We start from the raw sequence: 25,276 nt of genomic DNA, 5'->3' as shown, positions 1-25,276 counted from the left end.
GTGCATGTACAAACAAATAAATAAATAAAATGCCTCTATTAAAAAAAAAAAAAAGAGTACTGTGCTAGGACTCAAAAGAATAATTAAAAAAAAAAAAGGAAAAAAATCAAAGAAATCAAGATAAATATAGAGACACATACACAGATATATAAAGTGAAAAATGTTCAAAGCCAAAGACAGAGAAAATCTTGAAGAAAGAGATCAGTTAATTACTCCAACAAGATCAGAAGCTAACTTGTGGTGAGAAAAGATGCAAACATTGATAAGAAATATTCAAAGTGTTGGGGGGGAGGGAACTTGTCAACCAAGAATTCAAACTACGGAAAAATTTTCAGAAAAGAAGACAAACTAAAACCATGTATGATAAAAACTGAGATAATGCATTTGATATTAGACCAACTTTAAAAGAAATATTAAAGAACATCTTTAAGACGAAAGCATTTGACACCAAACAGTAATTATAGTAATTCAAATTCATGTGAAAAAGCAAAGACCTTGGTAAAATTAATTGTGTAGTTAGCAATGACAGCAAAAATACGTATTCCCTTTTCCTCCTTATAATTGATTTTAAAAGACAGTTGTGTAAAATAGCATGTATGCAATTTATTAAAGGGAACAGAGTTGTAGGACTCATGATTCTCAGTCAAAATTTGTTAAAATTATAAAGTAATAAAGACAGTAGGATAGTGACTTAATGGTAGTAATATATTGAGATATTGGAAAAGTCACAACACATTTTTGCATAGAAATCATAGAAACACTACGTCGTGACTTTTCTGAAAATCCAATAGATCAGTGAATTGATAGTATAGATATAAACCTATATGTCTACAGTCAACTGATTTCAACACAGGTGCCAAAAAGATTCAAAGGGAAAAATAATCTTCTCAAATAATTGTGCTGAAACAATTCAGCATCTTTATGCAATGAAATAAAGTTTCATGCCTACCTGACACCACATACAAAAACTAAGCAAGGTTGATCAAATGCCTCATTATCACAGTGAAAACTAAAAATCTTAGAGTAAAGCATAGGCATACACCTTCATGACCTTGGATGGGTAATTTCTTGCAATATATAACCACCAAAACACAAGCAATGAAAGAAAATAGATTAATTGAATTTTATAAAAAAAAAGTTTATACTTCAATGAACACAATGGAGGAAGTAAAAATAGACACATAGGAAAGGGAAACACTTATAAATCAGACATTTCATAAAGGATTTCTATCCAGACTATAGAAAGATGTCTCATAACTCAACTATGAAAGCCGGATAACCAAATTAAAAATTGGTAAAGGACTAAATAGACATTTCTCCAGACAATATATACAACTGACCAAAAATCACTGAAAAATATCTCCAATCATTATTCATCAAGATAATGCAAATCAAAACTACATGGAGATAACACTTTATAACAACTATCATGATTATAAGGGGGAAAAAACACAAATAATAATAATTCACAAGGATGTAGAGAAATTAGAACCCTCATATGCTGCTGGTGGGAATATTTAATGGTGCAGCTACTTGGAAAGAAGTCTGATAGTGCTTGAAAGAGTTAAACATACAGTTACCATATGACCTAGCTACTCTACTCCTACATATATGCTCATAATAAAAATATTGTGCACAAAAACTGTGTACATGAATGTTCTCGGCAGAATTTTTCATTATAGCCAAAAATTGCAAGTGATCCAAATATTAATCATCTAAAGGATGGATAAGCAGCATGATATAATCACAAATGGAATAAAATTCAGCAATAAAGGAGAATAAAATAGTACTATATGCTTTTGAAAAGATTAGGCAAAATGCAAGATTTCAGTCATCATAGGTCATGGATCATTGATATTCTGTTCATAGGAAATGTTCAGAAAAGCCACAGCTATAACAGCTGCCCAGGGCGTGGGGGAGCATTGAGGGGTGGAGAGTGACTTCCACAATGTATTAGGTTTAAGGATTCAGAAAAATGATCTAAAATTGATTGCAATTATCTTTGCACAACTCAGTGAGGATACTAAACACCACTGGATTCTGCACTTGGGTGAAAAACAAGTGAACTGGTGAATTATAACACATCATTTCTATCTCAAAAATGCTATGATTAGTAAACATTTTATGACCAATTATGGAAAGATTTTGGTGTGACTACATGGTTTTATGTCTACTAGATAAATATCTAAAACTCAGATGTTTGAGTGGTATAGAGAGCACTCTTCCTGAGAAACTGGCAGGCTGTTTCTCCACGTAATGTTATCATTTGTACTCTCAACAACAGTGCAGGAAATTTCTACTTGAACCCTTACACCCAATGAGAGCATTTGAGTTTTGCTTTTTTCTTGTAGATTTTTCATTTTTTCTTTTTGAAAGATAAACTTTAACTCTTAAAAATGAGTAATACACTCATCAGGTTCTCATCAGTTTACCCAAGTTAGCACCTATATTAATTTAACAAGCATCTTTAAAGCATCTATTTCATAATAGAAACACTGTTAGCTTTCTGAGACATAAAAATAAATAAGAAGAACATGGTATTTTACAGGACAATAAACAAGAAAAATGAAATAAAGTGAAAAGTGTTTAACAGTTGGTGTACCGAGAACAAACATGATTTAGAAGGAACAAATTATCTATCTTATCTATCTATCTATCTATCTATCTATCTACCCACCCACTCACCCACCCTACCTATTTCTCTATCTTTTTGGTTTAAACAGCAAATATTTATTTCTCACAGTTCTGAAGACTGCAGAGTTCCAGATCTAGAACAACAGATTTGATGTCTGGGAAGATCCTGCTTCTTGATTCATCGACTGCAGTTTTCCCACTTGTCTTCACACAGCAGAAGGTAGTGAAAGTTTTGTGGGACTGCATCCTTGGGAAATAATACAATTGAAATAAGAATGTAAAGCAAACAACATGGAGAAAGTATGACAGACATAGAATGTTTTTAAAAAATCATTGTGGCTGTATATTCAAGAAAAGAAATGGATGTCCTGATTGAAATGAATCTATTCAAGGGATGTTCAAGAAATTCATCCTATCTTATGACCCCTGGATATTCTTGTTATCCTTTTGAGATAAGGGGCCAGTTATTACTTTTCCTAGTTTGAGAGATATTTAGACTATTCCCTGATAACCTGATTGCTATTCTCTTGTAGTAAACTTCCCCCATAACTGTTTTTAGGTTTGTCCTATTTTATAATAACCCCCTAAGGTCTGTATTTTTATAGCATTATAGTTAGTCTCATAAAAACAGCAACAACAAAAAAACCTGAGGGTTAAGAAGCAAGTAATGCTGTTCATTAAAAGATGTCAAATGCCATCCTTTCTTTGGTTGTAACTGAGTATAATAAGGAAGGCAGTTAATGTTTTATATTCATATTCCACTTGACTGGAAAAATAAAGGCAGAATTTGATGATGTTATTATGTTCACTTTATAGAAAAGTGAGAATCATGAATAATAGAGAATTAGACAGCTTAGCCGATTAGATGCCACTCAGCTAGCTAAGTGGCAGAGTTGGGAATCTGACTCAAGCATTCAAAATCTAGAGCTCAAGCAGGTAGAATGAGTATTCTTAGTACCTTGAGAAGTTGAGCACAGTCCTAACTTCTATTCCATAGAAAGTCTTTTTGTACAAGTTCAGGTTAATGAACTAACACTATGACATCAACCGAAGTACAAATATTATAGTTAAGTGATGTGGGTTATGATGTTTTCATAGCTTTGGGGAGATGTAATTCACATGCCATACATTTCACCCAATAGTTTGCATTCCACCACTATAATCTAGCTTTACAACAGATTGTACACTCAAAAAGTAAACCCACATCATTATTGGTCTTTCCCGCCTCCCTACTCCTAGACAATCATTAATCAAATATTGTTTCTATATGGAAACAACTCTCCCTAAATTAGTGGGGCATATATCTGCTGGCTCATGGAGGCAGCCTCTGTTAGGGCATACACAGGAGTCAGAATGGTTTAAGATCTTACATCACTTTCTTTATTATGTTACAGGTCATCACCATCTGGGAAGCATGAAATTCTTATTGATGAAATGCATGTCCCTGTTTCAAATAATAGCTTACAATACCCAGGAGTAGGTTTTAATTTATCAAAATGTGATCATTGAATACTACATATTAACAACAAATAATAGGCTATACTAAGATGCCTGTGGGGAGTTCTGCATTTGGGTATAATTGAATTGAAAAAAATAAAGTAATACTCATCAGTAGGGGAGATATCAACTGCATTTCCTGTTCTTATAAATGATTTAGAAAGAGCAAATATTTCCCCATCCTGTGGGAAGGATGTTAATTTGTAAAGTGTGGTGTTTGGAATTGGATTCTGATTTAAATCTTGGTTTGCCTTTTTTCATCAGAATGACCTGATTTAATTTCACTGTGGATTAAATGAGATAATGTAGGAAAGGTTTTCCAAGCAAGTTAGGTTAGAAAACTTTTTGAAAATCTATGCAAAAGACAGATCACATTTTTCTAAAGTGTTTTTTAACAACATGTGGCCATCTTTCATTTTCTGAATTTGTGATCTAAGGTGTGATAAATATTTAAGTGTATTTGATAACATGCTTCCTACTCACATGAAAAACAGGAACTGAATCAGTGAATGCCAGAGAAGCAGGCGGTTAGACTCACTTACTTGTAAAGTTTATGTGAATTCAGCAACCATCTCTATACCATATGACAATTTCCTAAATAGACTAGAATTCTGAATAATTCATTCCCACATTCATCTCATTTACTTCTCTCCATCCATCCATTCATCCATTCATAATTGGTTCTTCATTTCCTTCCTCCTCATTTGACACGAATAATGTTACTGATCCATTCCTTAGGTAAGTCACAAGACAGCTTTAAATAAATTATATACTTAATATACTGTTTTTAAAAGAAGAGATGCTATGGTCAAAATGTAGGCAGATAAAGAATGTATGACCTGAATCCTAAAAACATGAAAAACATGACAACAGAAAGGAATAATTTTAGAAGGAATACCATCCATCAGCTTTGCCCTCTTCAATCAGGGATAAATACATGTCTTCCACTTATCCTCATATAAGCTTTTATCTGAACTTATGATACATAAAACACATCTCATGAAGAAGCTGCATAGTGTATTAGAATGTAAAACCTAAGTATGTGAATTCACTTTCCTTTTGCAATAAACACAAGTATGTACTGAAGTGACCAGGATAAATGAAACACAGAAACAGGTTTCTGTGGACACAGGAGAGTGTCTAATCTCTACTCCTTTATTGCTTTCCTTTGTATAAAATGCATATTTGACATTGAGACATTTCAATTCCTTAATTTTATTTTTAGTGAGGTATAATTAACTTAATGGTGTATTAGTCTTAGGTGTATGAGATGATGATTTGATACATGTATATATTTGAAAATGATTACGACAATGGCTTTAGTTGACATTCATCATCAGATATAGTTACAAGTATTTTTTCTTCTGATCTAATTCTAATTTTTAAAGATTTATTTGCTATCTTTCAAATATATACTACAACATTGTTAACCACAGTCCCTATGCTCCATATTATATTGGCAAGGTTTATCGTATGACTGGAAATGTGAACTTTGTAAAGAATTAATCATAAATTTTAAAATAGTTTCATAAACTCTGTTTTGATTTCCTTAGCGTATATAATTTACTCGATAGCTTATAATCTACTTCTGCTTTATAGATTAAATATAAATTATTTCTATACATCGCCATTCTCTCCTGGCCAACTTTGCAGTATTTTTATAAATATTGCATGTATATATTATATTATAATCTCAAAAGTGCATACTTTTGATGATAGCTTTTGATAGCTTACAATTTTTTTAATATGGGCATTGTCTTCCTTTTTTTTTAAAGATTTATTTATTTATACAAGAACCGGGGTACAACCCAGATGTGTGGGAGGGTGAGAGGATCCACCAGAGACAGAGCCGGGAACAGAACAGGCAGACTGACTGAAATACACTGCTGAGGGGAGCAGCGGGCCAGACAGGAGAAGCCTGTCACGCCATGTGGGTTGCTCCGTGGCTGGTGGGGATTGAACCGGCACTACAGAGTCTGCGGACAGCTTCACAGCGCTGCGCTCAACCTCCTGTACCACCAGGGAGGCCCGATATCTCACAAATTTTAAAGGTGAGAAACAGGCTAACAACTGCTGGTCACTATCTATTGAAGCCAACCTGTCCCTGAACCAGCATTATAGACTTTGACTAAATGATTTTCAATTCCTGTTCTGCCACTTCGTAACTTTCAGCATGGGGTGAATTACTAAATTCTGTTGTACTCAATTTCTTCATAGCTATATTGAAAATATTCATAGTACTTATATCACAGGGTAGCTATGAGTATTACATTAACTTATTTAATATGCTCCTTTTAAATTAACTTAAACAAGTAATTATCATATAGTAAGCTCCCCATTAATAACAATAACCATTACTACAACTCATGTAACTGAAATTTTCATCTTTCACTTTGTTCAGTTAATGTTTTTACCATTTTGTTTTCTTTTTGCCTACATAAAGATCCAGTGGCCACTGAGTCTCCACTTCTATCATCCATCATATCTAAATCATCCATCTGAGTGATTTCTTCTTAGAACCCTTCTGACAATTGGGTTCAACCCAGTTCAAAATACCCTCACATGTTATTATTACCACAACAGTCATTCTACGGAAACAATGTAATTACAGTATGCCTTGCTGAAGTCACTTCTAAAAATTTCTTATTGGCTAAATTTTATGGCTTCTATCTAATGCTCTTTATGATTTCAGACCAAACTGTCTTAGAATCTGACTTTTTGTCACCCTCTTTATGATTTTTAACTTTTTTTACTCCCCAAATGAGGCCATGCTTGTCACTGGAATAAAACTTCCAATATATACATTTGTCTTTTATTCTTCCTCCCTTCCTTCAATTTTTTCCTTTTTTTTTTTTTAATACAACTATCATTTTCCTACAAAGCTGCTCTAAAATCCTGACTCAACCTTTCCAGGGATGGTCTGAATAATCCCTGGGTGTTCCCACTGATCCATCCATTTGGAGAATTTCCGTTCACTCACAACCCTTTCTACAGTGTTCCTGGGGAACAGTTCCAGGTGCCAAGAGGATGATGAGGAAAATAACACTGCTGTCAAATAAGTGTGTGAACTTTCATTTCAACCCCATAGACTTACAGAATTTCTGGCTTCACTTGTCTCAGTAGCAGAAAATACTCAATTGTCTCTGTTCTTATAATATTACATATATACCACTATAATTTCAAATCATTTCCTGTATGGTTGGCTTATTACTAGACCATTGTGAACATTAGAGGACAGGCCCTGTCCCAGCGAGCCGTGTACCACTGCTAACCACAGCTTCTCGGCATTATGTGGACCAAAAAAAATATTTATCTAGTGAAAAAAATGGCGATCAAGACTCTCTAACTCAGGGACCTGAAAACCATCCTCCAGGGCAGGGCCTGTGCTCTGATATGTCTCTAAATATCCCTGTTAAAAATTTACTTGTGGTATTACTCCTTTAAAAAAAAAAAGATTTATTTATTTATTTATTTATGCATATACGAACTGGGGTGTAGGCCAGAGGTGCGGGGGTGAGAGGATTCACCAGAGACAGTGGGGAGCAGAACAGGCAGACTGACTGAAATCCACTGCTGAGGGGAGCAGCGGGGAGACAGGAGAGGTCTGCTGCGCCATGTGGGACAGCTCCCTGGTTGGGGATTGAACTCATGCCTCAGGGGCTGGCAATAGCTTGATAGCACAGAGACTCTAATCCCTGAGCCACCAGAAAGGCCCTGGTTTTACTCCTTTTAATGGTACACCATTTATCTGGATCAAATATCTTAACGAGTATTAGTAATATCTGATCCCACTCGTTACATCTCCATGCAGGCTCCTAAATAATATCTTTGATACCCGAAATAGATGTTTGGAGACAACAACGACAAATAAAGGATCAGTCCAATCTCCCCCTTTCAGAATCTGTAGCTCATTTCAGTGGGGATTTGGCGTTTCCCTAAGATTGTTAACTTTTATAGTCTTTGCATCTTTTTAAAGGAAAAATTATTATCATCTAAGTTTAATTCAAATTCATTATAGATGTGATAGGTGAATATAAATTAATAAGCTGAGCATAGATTGGAGGCCTCCAGGAGGGGGTGAGGGGGAAGGTCAAAACAGGGGCATTAGGGACTATGGTGATGGATCAGGGGTGCTGTGCTGTGGTCGGGGGAAAACTATGGGGTCTACAACTGAGGGGAGAAATTAAATATTGTCCAAAAATTAATAATGACATAAGAAAATAACTGGTTAATAAAAAGAATATAAATTAGTACCTATAACTTTCAGAAGCATTTTTTTTCCAGCATCAAACTTTTATATTGTGTATAGGAAAGTTGATTTTCTGCAAAATTTATGTTTAAAAACACTTCAATTAAAAAGCAGTTTTTGGACATCATTTGAACATGATGTAAGAATACTTTTTTGTTTGGAGGGTTAAATTTAAGGAATAATCTTAATGTAATAATGTTCTCAATCTTCTATTTTCCAAGTGCTTTTCCCTCATTTCAACATTATCTCTAAAATTTCCATTAGTCTGGAGAGTCTTATGACTCATCTTAATATAGTTTAATGACTATGTACTTTGTAGCAAATTAAACCTGATTAAATGAGAATTTTGGAATGAAAATAATACTTCCATTTAAAATTAGCACATCTGATTTTTACATATCCTTAAATCTCATTTTAAAAGCTTCATATTTTAGTTCCTTGTGTCTCATTTGAATGTGGAAACACTCACATTAAAAACAGAAGGATTGTTTCTGAAACCAGGGAATGAGATATGTATTCACAAATTTAGTAGGGAATTTAAAAGACACAAATATTTTTGGCATTTATTGCACACTGTTGGACTGGATCAATGACTCATTAAGGCTCATTAAAATAATACCGGAGTGTAATGGACTATTGGAAAACTTCTATTAGAGACACAATAAAAACATAACAATTTTGTTCACCTGCCTTATTTCTGAGAAATTCCAGACAAATGAGATTGCTTTTCCTGACACACTCAAGTTTTTGTTGGTCAAATAATAAAACCTCCCTGTTTTTTACTTGTGTTGATTAATCAAGTGGGCAGAAAATATTTTAGAATCCACTATAAAATGTCTGCTTCATTTATTAGAAAACATTAAAATGCAATGATGTTTATACTACTTTCATCCTTAGATTTCTACTTATTACTTTTATTGATCAGTAAATAAAAACAGAACTTTGATAAAGCACTAAACATCTTTTATTTTTTTAAATTTCCAATATTCTCATTTATTTTCCAGACATATTTTTCAAATTTAATCAGAATCATTGCTGAAGAATTTTTGAAAGAGAAAATTTTAAGGAAAATGATGACAGTTTATATTGGAATTAGGATCTAATACGAAGACAGATTTTATTATGGATTCATTTTTCATTTATTTATATTTATTGATTCTATCCTTTGTTTCGTTACTAATATCTTAAACATTTTCTTTGGATACAGTTTTCATTTCCTTGTTTGATATGCTTACTTGCATGGGTATTTTGATGGATATTCTGCAGACCTTATTTCAATGGTGTTATCATACTGCTGATGTGCTATTGTATTTTACAGTGTTTTATATATATATATATATATATATATATATATTAAAAACTCCATGTAGCAAATGATTATATCACAAATCAGAAGACACAGGTTTTCATTGCCTTCTGAAGTTTTCTTAAAATGGACTGTATCCTGATTCCTCATGTTAAATCCCAACTAAAAATACTCTTACAGTTTCTTTTACTTGGCCTGGTGCTTAAAATAAATATCAATAGGTTGTAATTATCATTTCTCCATGACTGTCAACTCTGACCACAATTTCGATAATGAAGAAAGGAGGGAAGGAGGAGCCAGGGGGCCACCGGGAGGTAAAAAGAGGAAGAAGAAATTGGACTCTTTGCTCTATCCCAATAATTAAAAGGAGTTGAAGAAAGTGAGAGAGTCACTCTGTGATGGGAATGTTTTAGTATGTACTCAGGATTTGTGTCCTTGTCATGGATTCATTGCCAGGAACCTTCAAATGGAAGCAAATTTTGGAAAAATGGCTGGAATAAATAATGATCAAAAATGGGAATGACTACTTATAAATTAATATACCAGAACCCTGATATATAACAAGACACCTACTGTAGATGGTTCTCCAGGAAGTTCAGAACATTCCATGGGATATTTTATGTATCTGACTCAGGTATTTTGGAACCATATAAAAGGTCCACAATATAGTTCTGAGGAATTGATAATAGATTCTGGGGTAGCTGTTGTCTTGGGCACCATCTTCGAAGTGAGGCAGTACTATCTTAACCCCACTAATCTTACTTATTAATTGTGTTAATTTCGGCCAGTATATTTTGTTGCCTAATTTTCAGTCAGTATGTGACAGGATATAATTTGGATCCAGGTAATTGTCTCCAGAGCCTCTACTTAAATTTTATATTAGAGTAGATTTATAAAAACTTACACAAAGTATTGGACAGATATAAGGGGTTCAATACACACTCATTCTTTAGAGGGTAGACTTTTGAAAAATAATCATTATCTTTTAATCATTCTCATTTAAATTTATTTCATAATATAATTTAAAATTTTTTTCAAGTATTTGATTACAGTCCAAATGAAATCTTATTCCTGATAATTCAAGAACTACTGAGTCCATTTCATAAGGGCTGAACTAAAATAGGTATTTAGACTTAAACATACAAATAAAACAGAAATAAAAAGTTCATGGAAATATTTTGTATTCCTTTCTCTTTTATAGCTTAGGGAAGGAAGTATTTTAATTATTGTCCAAGTAAGTTAAATAATTTCCAATGATCTTTTGGAAAAATTGGCTGTTTATCATACAGCAACTGACTTTGGTGCACAGTTCTATTCTAATCCCTTTAAACATATGCAATTTTGTGAACCCACCACCATAAAAGAATCCTGAAGAGTTTCACCAAAACAAAACACTCCCTATGCTGTCTTTTTGAAAATATCATGTAAATAGAGTCACACAGTGTGTGTGAACCAATACATCTTATAGGACAGTGACTGTAGGATTTTATATATGTTTGACACACAGTACGAAACAGATAATAATTCAATATTCATCTAAATACATGACAAAAATTATAATGTATTTTATCATTTCTTCTAATTGCTTTCATATAATAAGGGGGAAAATAGCTGTCACTTCCTTTTAAATTGAATTTGTTAGCCACCAAATAACCACACGCTTAATTTGGACAAAACTATCTTGGAAGGTGTCTGCTCCTTTTTACATCCTGTGGCAGGAAATTGAAGGGACACTAACCCATGAAATTTAAGATCAAATATGGGAATATTTTCTGAATCTAGTAACAAAACACTATAGTCCATTATGAATTATAACATAGTTGAAAGGCTGATGTAAAAAAGATTCCTTAAAATTAAACATCATGAAATCTATTTTGTAAATTTATAGGTAAATATGGCATGTAGAAAAGGAAGGTGCATATGTATATGTTGAATGTGGGGCTTATAAAATCTTTGTAAATGTTTTCACTTATTTGTAGGGTATGAATATTATCCACCTTTCATTTCACAATAGATTCCATAAAGTCAATGAAATTTCAAATGTTCCCAGAGATTAAATTTTCATTTATTTTATATTTAAGTACTTTTTGATTAGAGGAGGCATTGAGTTCTGAAAAAAGTTCTACACAAGAAAAAACAGTTTTGGCTTAAAAGTATGATTTAAATCTCAAATGTTAAAAAGTAAAAAAGAAATAACATGTGTTAGAGGATGGGGCAAAATTTGCTTTGAATTAAATAAAAAACTTTTACAAGTTTTGAAAGAAATTTAAATTGAAAAATGATTTTTCTATAATAAAGTGACATCTTAAGCACGATTTCCCAAAATAACTTGATTTTTTTTTCCTTCAGTATCTCCAGTCTACAAATCACTGAATTCCCTTCCTATTTTAAAAAAATTCAATTCCATAAATAGAATCATAGCCCCAAATTCTATTTTTTTCTGATTATAAGACAGTTTCCTTCCTGAAGGACAAATACTGTCGATTGTACCTGGCAATGGCTAAATTTATACTTTGATTTCAGTTCTTAACCACCTTACTTTAATCCTGTACTTTCTAAAAATGAGCAGAGAGCTGGTTTGGAATTTGATAAAGCTACATCCCATTTATATTCAGTGAGGCTTTGAGCATGGATAGAATATTGCAACTCATGGTTTAAAATTGGCTTTTGCAAATGTTTCATTGAAATTATCTGAGGGGTGAATTTGTATTTATGGACACTGTTATGTGTTCATGAGAAAAATATCTCATTCAGGTAATTCACATTAATAAAGATTTCTATTTTGAGAAGTCCTTTAGATAAAATAATTTCTTCCCTTGCATTTATTAGCTGCTGTTCTCATTAGGTTATTAGTCAGGTACATTATTCCATAATAGTTATTTTGAAAGACTTTATTCCCCAGACTGTGAGCTCCTGAGAGCAACAACTCAGAGTTATTATATTTTACTTGAAGGAATACATTGCGTAACTGAATATTCTCTTTTCAAAGCTATCCAGAAGTGAAGGTTCTCATAAGGTGAAATTGGACTTAGCTCCTATCACAGTCACTGAAAATCTATACCTAAACATGGGTTAATCCACACAGAAGTAGATCTGACACCCAGACTAAGGGATCTTCATAAAGCCAGCACTCAGATGGATAGGAGAAATAGAGGCTCGCCCTCACCCAGGAAGGGAAACTCCACCCCAGGGACAAAAGGGTGCATCTGGGAAGGTGAAGAATTTTTCCTGAGGGAGTGGGTGGAGGGTTGTGCCAAACCCTGCTCCTTTACCCTCTGATCCAGCATAGGGGAGATGAGGCCGTGGGCCTCCCTCACTGAGGACCACATGTAAGTAGACATGGGAAACCCTGGGACAATGTAGAGACCCAGAACCACCTGGAATAGGCCTGAGAGTCACTTGCACTGGGACTCAAAGCATTAACTCCAGTCTGAACAGCACCCAACTCATAGGTGAAGGAATCCCAGATGCCATCTTCACAGTATTGACCTGAGAGGCAAGGAACTTTGGGGACTAATCCAGGATCTGAATCACTAGCAGACCCATGTTTGCAAACTTATTGATAACAGTGCAGGTGGGGACAATCTGGAGCCACCCTCATGCTAGTAGACACTGAGTTTGAATCCCTGCTGAGAACTCGAACTCCTCCCAAGAAATAGGGCTCACTGGGGTCAATAATCAAGAGCATTCACACCTGGCCATCAAACAGACTCACACTTGCTAGCTTGTGCCACTAACCTTTCAGAAATGCTAGGAACTCATTTCAACTAAAAAGTAAGGTTGATAAATAAAAACAAGAAAACATACCAAAGGGAAATTAACACCTCATTTTAAAAGATATATTCTTTTCTTTAGGTGGACCAGCCACCCAGAAAGCAGAGTGAAGATTAAAATATGAGACTAATAGAACTAACAGAAGCCTTAATAATTATTGAGGGAACTAAATAACATAGAGTACTAAAATGAGACATCAACATTATGAATGTAGGCAGGGGGGTGAAAATGCATAACTTCAGAATGTATTCAAATATAAATAGTGATCAACAGACTACAGAATAATCTATGCACAAGACCTCCTCAGAGACTCATAGTAACCACAAAGCAAAAAGCGATGGTAAAAATGACAATGAAGATGAAAAAGGAACCTACAGACATCCCTAAGCAAAAACATAAACCTCAAGGGAAGAGAAAAAAGAAGAAAATAACAGAGAAGAACTACAAAAACAAACATAAAGCAAATAGTAAGTTGCAATAAAACACACATATCAATTCCCTTAATGCAAATGGCCTGAACTCTCCCGTCAAAAGTCACAGAATGAATGACTGAATAAAGTAGCAAGACCCAACTCCATGTCGCCTACAAGAGACTAATTTCAGGGATAAAAACATTAAATGAAGAAAGTATTCAACCAGCAAAAAACACTGAAATATGTAAATACATGCATAAAATAAACTAATGAAGTTGCAGGTTACAAAATCACTATATAAAATTCTGCCATATTTCAATATGGAAATAGTGAGCTAGCATAAAGAGCAATGAAGAAAATAATACCATTTACCATCACACCAAAAAGAAAAAAAAATACTTGGGAATAAATTCAACCAAGGAAGTGAAAGATCTGGTCAGTGAAAACTGTAAGATATTGTTGGAAAAAATTGAGAAGACACAAAGAGATGGAAAGACATTCCACACTCACAGATCAGAAGCATCAGTATTGTCAAAATGGCCATTCTATCTGAAGCAATGTACAGCTTCACTGCAATCTGTGTCGATATCTCAGTGGTTGTTTCCACAGAAATTAACCAAAAGTCCTAACATTTTATGGAACTACAATAAAACTCAAATAACCAAAAACAGTCCTGAGGAAAAAAAGAACAATGAAGCTGTCATGCTTCATTGTTTGAAGTCAAGTTTGACTTCAAACTATACAATAAAGCCACAGTAATCAAAAGAGCAACATATGGCATTAGACAGAAAACAGGTACACAGATCAATGGAATAGAATTGAAAGTCCAGAAATAAAACCACATGCAATTGGACAATTTATGATAGACGTTAAGGATATTCAAGGAAGAAAGGAAAGTCTCTTCAATAAATGCATTGGAAAACCGCACAGTCATATGCAGAACAATGAAACCAGATAATTTTCTTGCACAATTTTAATTCAAAATGTTAAATTCCAAACAAAAGTGCAATCTTCGCCTTTTCTTCTCATTCCCGCTTTCTACATTTTCTCATCTCACATTCTGATTAAAAAACAAACAAAACTCTAGCCTGATTCCCATTCAATGGTTTCTGTCAGCTACTTTCTGATCCTGTCAGCTACCAATAAGTGTATAATTGATCATTTCAGTTTTCATAGATCTCTACTTTTTGAAGATGTGGAGCATTCTTCATACTTAAATTGTTAACTTTTTTAGATTTCACAATAACACAGTCTAGTGCTTCTCCCTACCTGTCTCAAGCTGTCCTATTTATGTATCTTGAAAGGGATGTTTCATAAATGATAACAGTTTATTTCATAAATGATAATTCTCAAGCTGTCCTATTTATATAATAATAATTCTTATATTTCTTTTTTAGTCTGATTATTCATGAAATTACATATATACAATTATACATATTATATACACTTGATATAAGCTGTTGATTTATTACTGAAAGATTTGCCCCCTTGAACTTTATGTATCTATACCCATGTTAACAAAAGGCACCTTTATATGCCTTGCAATGCTTGCTTCATATTCTCCCCTCTATGTGCTCATGTAGTTTCCCAGTTGATGAACTCTCAATATATATGTTCCTGTTAGAAAACAGAGTAACAGGGCCTCCTTCGTGGTGCAAGGGGTTAGGACGCAACCTATGAAGCTGTCTGCAGCACGGTAGTGTGAGTTCGATCCCCGGCCAGGGAGATACCCACATGGTGCAGCAGACCTCTCCTGACTCACCCCCTGCTCCCCTCAGCAGTATATTTCACTCGATCTGCCTGTTCTGTTCCCCACTCTGTCTCTGGTGAATCCTCTCACACACCCACACTTTTGGCCTGTGCCCCAGTTCTTGTATGCATAAATAAATCTTAAAAAAAAAAAAAGAAAACAGAATAACCGTAGACACCATTATCTTATATCCTCATTAAAATACTCATTAACTTAGGCAATTTTGAACCTTTAAAATTTAAAAAAATCAAATCCATCTTTTTCCATTAACACTGATTTGAGATCATCCCTGGGCTAGACAATTTAAATAATCTTTAGAAGTGTCCCCTGGTCTCAAACTTACACAAGTAAATTCCATTTCATCCCAGATAGGTGAAAGTCAGGTGTAAATGAGATTCTGATTGAGTCATCTCCCTGCTTGAGGAGCTGCAGCAGCTACCTATAGGTAAAAAAGTAAAGCCATTCCAAGTATTTAATTACTTTGGTATGTCTCCTATTAGTCTCTCAGGACAAACCTGCTTTGTCTTTGATGCTTTATCTATTCTGAAGTTTTTGAAATCACTCTCATATTCATGCTATGCTTTCAGTTCTCTGTGGTTTTGTTTATGCTGTTGCCATCATTTAAAATGTCCTTCCTACCCTCTTAACAGTAATGCATCGTTTTCTCACCCTTTGAGATGCAACTCAGGCATCACCTCTTGAGGCTGCTCCTCTGAACTGATCTTTGCACAGGCATATTGAGAAGCTCCTCCATAAAACACCAAATGATCTATAAACAGTGCTAGTATGTACCTGCCCTATTGATTTATAACTATATGTTTCTTTAATACCCCAGGGTCTCCTCAAAGGTAAATACTGTACCCTATTAATCTTTGTATCCACAGAATTTAGCGTAGTATCTACATGCACACACACCCATAATGTGCATATTAGGGCTTGCAAAAGCTTATGAAAACTATGAAAAAATATTCTCAGCTGTCTGTCTAGCAATAAGGCTTTAAAAAACAAAACAAAACTAGTTTCACATATTTATGGATTTTTGTATATTTGTAAAACTCTAGGAGGAACCCAGTGTGTTCATGATATATTATCTCCATCATATATTGCTTAGGTTGATCTGCTAACATTTTTGCCTTTGTCAAAATGGTCCTAAGAATTATTAATCTGTTCTGTTGTTATTTTTGTAATATCTGTGACGGGATTTGGTATTCGGGATGCACTGACTGCAGAGCCTGTATGAATCTCTGAACAAGTATATATTTGTATTGCATACTTGTACATGTGTGTGTGAGTATGCATGCACTTTAGGCACGTTTTTATCTTGTTTGTGTGTGTAACATATATGGGTGGGATGCTATACTATTCATTTGTGAGAGTGAATTGGGAAGTACTTGCAATTATATGCATTCGCATGACTGGAGGTGGAGACAGGGTCTATGTAATGTATACACTGATCTACATGAATATCCACCCTTTCCTACCTGTGTTCACGTTTTTTCATCACAGATTACTACATCAGTGTTTCCACATGCATTACATTTCTGTGTCCATCCTTGTGACTATGTGCAAGCTTTATGCTTGCTTGTTGTATGTCTATACTTCACAAATTTTAAACATTAGGTTCAGACATGTCACCTACTTCCTAGAGTGAAAATTAATTGCCCACTTCAGAGGAAAAAAATAATTCAAAATGGAAAATTCCCTTGGCTGGATATAAACTATGTGCTCCCCTTGCTCACTCACGTTTGCATCCCTCATTTTTCAGTGCTTTATATAATCTGATGCTGCCAGGACTGTTTGAAGAATTCTTGCTGCAGGTCCCCTCCAGCAGTCTATGAAAAATTCATACCCAGCTCTTGCAAAGACCGAATTCCGGCAAAGATTTTGCTAGGCAGGAGGTGGCAGCTATGTCCTAATGTGCACCTGTCTCCAAGAAGTCTCTAAAAACAGGGATCTTTCTCGAACATTTAGATTTTAATTTTTTGGTAGCTTCCAGCTTTCAGAGTGAAAACACAAATTGTCCTTTATGCAATGACTTCAATGGCAAATGCTTTCTTATGCTCAAATCCCCTTTCTTAAGTTGTACAAGGATACTTGCAATTTTATTTTATTTAAAGATTTATTTATTCATGCATTCAAGAACTTGGGTGCAGGCCGGAGGCGTGGGGGGTTGAGAGGATTCACCAGAGACAGAGTGGGGAGCAGAACAGGCAGGTCTACTGAAATACACTACTGAGGGGAGCAGAGGGGAGACTGGAGAGTTCTGTCGAGCCATGTGGGTCAGTTCCCTGGCCAGGAAGCTAACTGAGGCCACAGTGGCTGGCAATAGCTTGACAGCACTGAGACTTTAATCCCTGCACCACCAGGGAGGCCTGATATTTGCAATTTTAAAGTCACATTCATACATTATTTTATTTGATCTTGTGTGACCTTGGAAATGTCACTTCATTTCTCAGAGGTTTCGTATATTTTCAATTTCTGCAAAACTATAATAATGATCACTGCCCTGACAACTGAACACAGATGCTGTGAGATTGCAAAGAAGATCATGAATTCATAGCTCAAAACTGTGAGATTAAACCAAACATACACATTACAAGTTATTGCTACCATTGTCATTATTTCTCTCAACAAGAGTATAAAGTCAAATGTAAAAAATATAACAAGGCACTTAGTTCATAGATTCAAAAACCAATTTCATAGTCACCAAATTGATATATTCAGAAAACAGAACAATAAGTTATTTTTCTTTATACAAAAGAACTACCACAAGAAAACACGTTTTGCTCATTACGTTCGCAATACTAAATTTAATTAACAATCACCTCCAGCAAGTAGGTGAGTAAATGACATTCTAATAAGTGGGTGACAGGTTGAATACTGTTTTGCCAAACTTTGCTGTATTCTTCAAAATTTATATTCTACCTAATCTTTGAGCCATCTATTCTCATTCTTGGCATCAAAGCTAATTTTTCATAAACACACACACATACACATATATGAATAAACATACATATTCACATTTATATATGCATAAGTTTATATATGTATATATGTGCATATATACAAATATATAGGGGAGAAGTAAGGATAGAGTGGGACATGTTTCCATTTCTAAATATATATACATATATGATGAGAGTATTATGACATATGCATATTTATCATAAATTTTATACCTAGGTAATCTTTTAGATCAATTCAAAATCTATCTGCAAATGAAGGTTGAAATATCTCTACTGTATGCCTAACCCATGACTCTATGCCTCATAAGAAGAAGGATTATGGGGCCTCCCCGGTGGCGCAGCAGTTGAGTGCTGGGTTGCGAAGCTGCCCCACAGCCTCTGCAGCACTGGTTCGATCCCCAGCCGCCAGGTGAGGGTCCCACGTGGCATGCAGACCTCTCCTGCCACCCGCTGCTCCCCTCAGCAGTGTATCGTCAGTCTGCCTGTTCTGTTCCCCACTCTGGCTCTGGTGAACTCTCTCACCCTCCTGTGCTTCTGACTGTACCCAGTACTTATATAAATAAATAAATAAATAAATAAATAAATAAATAAATAAATAAATAAAATCTTTAAAAAAAAAAAAAAAAAGAAGAAGGGTTATGTCCTGACCGAATGGGAAAATAACTGTGCTATGGTACTAATTTAACAAAATAATTTGCAGAAAAATCTGCTGGGTTGAAATAGATATGTATAAATACACTGTTGCAGAGACATAGTTTTCTCCTACATTGTTTTCCATTGTTTGATTTTAATGACCATGCATTATATTTATAATTAAACAGAAGTCTATGAATTAATAACGAAAGAGTAAGCTAAAGCATTGACATTTTTAAAAGACAAAAACTTAAGAATGTTAAGACTTTTAGAAGATCATTCCTTTGCACCACTCACTATAAGCAACCGTGTGATCCACAGTTGCAAATGAAAATCTAAGTGTATTATAATCCTGGTTCACTCACTGAAGCCCTGTAGAATTCTCTGGAGGCAAAGTTTTCACAGTTATCTTTCTTTTAGAGCTTATAAGAGGATTAAATAGCTATAATTTCCTTACTTCTCTGGATTTTTCTTCTGAAGTAAAACAGTGCTCTTAATTAGAAGCAGTCCCTTGAGAAATGAAGGAAGTTACGGGAAGAATTTTCTCAGGGAAGAGTCTCCCACAAACTTCTCACTTGAGTGTGCAGTTCCCAAAATCTTCATTCAGGAGACAATGAACTTCATTTTATATTCCAGTCATCTTATTGGTTTCTTATTTTTAAATTTTAAAATATTTAAATTTGGAGAGATGGTTTAAACTGTCTCCTTATTTTCCCTTTTTAAAGTAATGCTGCATGATTACATTATATAGGCTTCAGGCTTTCATCACTGAGAATCAACACATGTATATTACATTAAGGTCACCAATAAGAGTTCAAATATACCCTTTACCTTATCATTCATCTTAAAATTAGAAAAAGGAAGAAAACATCCCTGATGGCCAGAATGAGAGCAAGACTTTGTACTTTGCTCTGTAGCTCTTTCTCTGACTAAGCTTTAACCAAATCTGGAAATAGTGCTGGATTCCTGAGTCCCTGGGATCCCAGGAATTATCTTGGAGTGCTCTGTCCTTGCCTGCAGGAGTAAATCCCTCCAAAGATCCAGAAAGATGAATAAAGAATAAAACAAATGCTATTTTTGCATAGATGTGGGAGAAATTAAGTCAGGAATCATGAATTTCCAATTTGGTCTATGCCAATTACTGTGTGAAGTCAAGCTGCATCCTCTCTGAATTATTATGTTATTATGAAATCACGTATCTTATATACATATACATGTAGTGTTTAACATAGATGCTGGCACATGGCAATCACACAGTAAAATCTAGCTACTATTACTGTAGGAAAATTAATACTCCAGAGAGAAAAATACTAGTCTTTTTGTCTCTTCTCTTTACCTGCAGAATAAATCCCATCTGCGGTGGAGCCCCTCACACTGACTTTCACCAACTCGCTGGAGTGTGTCTGTAATCATCTCAGTAATACAGGCTTTCTACAGTCTTCTAGACAGTAATTCCTAGATAATTACTAATGCTCTTTGACAAGAGGTCATTTTTGAAATTTACTTGGCTGTGTTTTTCTCATTAACCACATTCTGCATAAATGTTATCACCACTGGGGTCCTGTCCTATCCCACAGTCACACAGAGTAGATGTGCTTGTACTCTCTCCTCTGTCCCCACATCACAGCCAGTTTGATCATCAGTACCATTTCTATGTGTCAATTTACCCGACTAACCTGACATTTTAGGAATCATCTTTTTTGAAGGCACTTTGCAAAAAAAAAAATTGATAAAAAGTAGCTCTAAAACGGATTAAATTAAAACTTATAATTAAGATTGATCAGAATGCAAATTTAATATCCAAATTTCAAGTTCCATAAATGGAATTAATTTGTCCTCTGTGAACATTAGTGATAGATGGGAAGGAAAATTCCTGTGTTATTTTATAACACATCAGTATTTAAAATATTCCTTATCATTTAAGACCCTATATCTACTCTGTTAAAATAGTATAGCATTCTTTATACTTGGGAGAATATCAAATATATTTTTAAGATTGTAGATTTTTAGAGCAGTTTTTGGCTCACAGCAAAATTAAGCAGAGGGTATAAAATTCTCCATCCTATGGCTCTCCCCTGCCCTATACATGCCCAGCATCCCCCATCAGAATGGAACACATCAGAATCACCTCAAATTCAAAGATTATATTAAGATTCCCTTTGGTGTTGAATATTGTCTGAATCTGGACAAATACATATGCATATGTATTCATTGTTATCCTGTCTCTCCTATTCAAAACTTCCTTCCAAATTCCTGTCAACCAGGGAATTTTTAATTGTCTCTATAGCTGTGTCTTTTCCAGAATATCAAATAGTTAGAATTATATTGTACATAGCCTTTTCAGACTGACATCTTTTATTCAGTAATATGCATTTAAATTTCCTCCATGCCTTTCAGTTTATTAACAATTTTTAGAGCTATATAATATTCCACTGCCAAGATGTACAACTAGCTGTGTATCCATTTACCTACGGAAGGACACATGGGATAATTTTAAGTTTTGAAAATCATGAATGCAACTTCTACATATATACAGGTGCAGGCTTTTGCATAGACATAATTTTCAGCTTTTATGGATAAATACCAAAGAGCAAAGTTTCTGAATTTTATGGTAAGGATATGTTTAGGTTTGCAAGAAACTACCATGCTGTCTTCCAAATCAGCTGTATCACTCTATATCCCCCCCAGAAAGGCTCCTCCTGGTGCACACACTCATCAACATTGGGAATGTATGTGTTCTAGATTCTGGTAAATCTAATAGGTGCATAAAGGAATCTCATATTTTTTTGTTTTTATTTTAACTTCCCTGATGATATGTGACATGAAGCATGTTTTCTTATTCTGGCTGCCATCTGTGTATTTCTATGGTAAGGGGCCTGTTGAGACATTTGGTCCATTTTTAAAATCAGATTGTTTTCTTATAGTTGAGTTTAAGGCTTATTTTTAAATTTATGCAAGTGTACATAGATAAAAATAATTATGTGTGCAGACCAATACTATAAAATAAATGTTGCACATGTTTTATGTGCATGTATGAGCTTATATACCAGTATGTATAGATACAGAAATGTGGAAATTACAGCCTAATATAAATTAAAATGTTAATCATGTACATTTTTTAAGTGATGAGTTTAAGAAGTGAATTTGCTATCACTTTTACACTATAAAACTACTAGTTTGTGTGTAACTTAATGTTTAATAACTCATCACTGATCATGGAAAGTATATGTTTTTGCTTATTAATTTGCATTTGATAATTAGTTCCCTAAGTCAGCATTACATTGCAGGGATAATGAATTAGTACTTGAAAGTTTCTAAGTAGAAATCAACACTCTTGAAGGAACTACTAAGAAAGCTTCAGTTATCTTCTGCAATGGATGGCACTGAATGCTTACTAAAAGAAATTTAAAGTTATTAGTAAAATCAGTGACTTCAAGACATATAGGCTAGCAAAAAATAATGAACAGGTGTACTCAACCTTGTAAAAACAGTGTGCAAGAACTGAGTGTGTGCATTAACCTATACACTTTAGCATGGCACTTGAGATTTTATTCTAAAACAGCAGTTTGTATAGACAGTGATGCAGAGAATTTTCCTTGGCGAAATTATACTAAAATATTACCATATTTACTTTGGGAGAACCTATCATGCAAAGAGTCACTGAAGCATTTTTAAATATGATAGAAGCATACCTTCATTGTGCCTACAGAACAAGCAACTAGAAAAATAAATTTGAGTAATAATGTATAATTATGTGGTGAAAATTAGGCTAAAAACTACTTTCATTGTAACCTAGTAAGAGGTTATAAGGTAGAGACCTAGAGTGAAAATATTCACCAAAATGAAACACATAAAACTGTGAATGACCACACGTACTTAGATCAATTTTCCAATATTATGGCCTGTCTTCAAATTCATACACATAATATTTAAGCTGAAGAAATGCATTTAAATTAATATATATTTAATAAAAAATAATTATCACTATATAATGAAAACTCAACATGATCTGGAAAATGTTCCCCAAACATAATAAATCAAAATTTGGCATATGGATATATTTAATATACATCTATCTATCTATCTATCTATCTATCTCTCTCTATCTATCTATTTCTATCTATTAATATCTACCTCAACCTATCAATTATCCACCCATCTATAATACTAAAGAAAAAAGAGGACATAGAAATAAATGAAAAACAAATTAACTATGAAAAATACTAGGAAATTATTGATGGAGACATATTGTATATGACATTTCAGGAGAACACAAATCACCAAAATAAAGTATTAATCAAAATCATAAAGGATTCTGTAACTATCAAATCCACATTTGTGGACAAAAAGGCACAAACCCAGACAGCTGAGCCAAGGTCAAAGCTATAGAAATGACAGGTCTATGGGCAAGCCCTGCCCCTATCAGCCAAGCTCAGACCAATTCAGCTGAAGCCCACAAGCTCTTGAAGTAAATTAATATTTACTATCTTATGCAGCTAAGATTTTGTGGTTGTGCATTATGCAGCCCTATTGAGACAAAGCAATTCCTTGTTAATATCCACATCATTTTTCTTTTGGGATTGAAAAACAATTTTTGAAAAATTGTATGGCCTAATTTGAGTTTTGTTTTTTTTTTTTTAACTCAGAGGCGTTTTATTTTGTGTTTTTATTATAAGGAAAATGGTTGTGGGCTTGGAACTCTAATATTCTGCACTGCAATTTGCCCATTTAATAAGAGATAATATCCCAGAAAATATTTTCATGGGGAAAAAAGTGATTTTTAGAAAGATAGCTAATGATAAATAGTTTTTATCTATATTAGAAAGTATTAAGCAAGTATCAAATGGATGACATAATAACCAAAATGTATTTATTGCTAGAATGCAAGGAGTTTTTCTATCACTGAAACTACATTAATGTAACTCACACATTAACAGATGAAAGAAGATAAGCAATTTGAGCAATTTGAGTATTTTAACAAGTGTATAAATGTATTCCAAAATGTTCAACAGAAATTGTCTTCTTAAAAAAAAGTTCTGGAATACTAGAAATAAGTTACATTATTACTTTATATACATAAAAAATCTAAACATGTCCTAGAAATTATTAAATCATTATCATGTGTATCAAACTTTAGCACAGTTGCTGGGCACAAGGTCTAATGAATATAAGAATTGACTGTAAATTTAAATACATTAACTAAAAATGAGAAAATTATTCTAAATAATAGGTTTATTAACATTGAGAAAAATATATGGTGCTAATATTGGATAAAACAAAACACACAATGTTTCTCAGAGAATTAAGTTTAAAATTGTTCAAATTCTCGGATAGGAAATCTTTGTGTCATAAACATACCTATTTTCCCTAAATTAATCTACAAATTCAATAAAAATGCAATTCTATTAAAATTACAGAACTGTAAAAATACTAAAGTGTGGGAAATTGACATGCTCATGGCTGAAAATCCCAATCACTTAATATTATAAATACACTGTATACTTATCTCTATATTCATATACATTGTCTAATGGAACTCAGCAAATGAATCCTGAGTCCAAAAATTGGGTAAGTGGCCCAAGAAGATAATTTTGAATTAAAACAAGGAGGAGTTATAATTTGTCCATATCTATCCTTTTCCTACCTTGTTCGTTTTTTTCTTTCTTCGCTAATAGCTGGATTGAGGACGGCACACATGTGACATTGTCAAATTTACCTCTGGTGTGTAGTTATGATTGTTCAGTCATATGCCATGCCACAGAGCCCAGATCCAAAATGCTTCTGACAGGTTTGAACAAGAGGTTTTATTTCCTTGAAATGTAATATGGAAAAGGAAAAATTATACATTGGAGCCTTAAATATCTATGCAAAATTGTTTAATGGGCAGTTGATAGCTTTTCCAGGGCCTCTGTCTCCAGGTGGGAACCAAACTTAAAGGTCACCTTCGGTGTCATCTCTTGTCATTCTGCACATGTTTCACCCCACTGAGTTCCCCAGGAGACAAGGCACAAGGAATGTTCCAGTCAGTTACATGCAACTTATTTCTGATTTTTA

At 34.0% G+C, this 25,276-nt stretch overlaps 1 long non-coding RNA gene across 8 annotated transcripts in view; it reads right to left on the bottom strand.

The window, feature by feature from the left end:
* Window positions 1-25,276, bottom strand: part of LOC119258752 (uncharacterized) — an 80,921-nt gene that overhangs the window by 45,779 nt on the left and 9,866 nt on the right. For all 8 annotated transcript variants that reach the window (XR_008554173.1, XR_008554171.1, XR_008554172.1 and 5 more), the window contains exons 3-4: window positions 24,867-25,033; window positions 2,742-2,881 (exon numbers count right to left, since the gene is read on the bottom strand). This is a non-coding gene — a long non-coding RNA (uncharacterized LOC119258752). The remainder of the gene's footprint in view (window positions 1-2,741; window positions 2,882-24,866; window positions 25,034-25,276) is intronic.

The sequence above is a fragment of the Talpa occidentalis genome, unplaced genomic scaffold (genome assembly GCF_014898055.3).
Source record: "Talpa occidentalis isolate TD23 unplaced genomic scaffold, MPIMG_talOcc4v2.1 talOcc4.5, whole genome shotgun sequence".
Lineage (NCBI taxonomy): Eukaryota > Metazoa > Chordata > Mammalia > Eulipotyphla > Talpidae > Talpa > Talpa occidentalis.
This window is presented reverse-complemented; position numbering and strand designations above follow the sequence as displayed.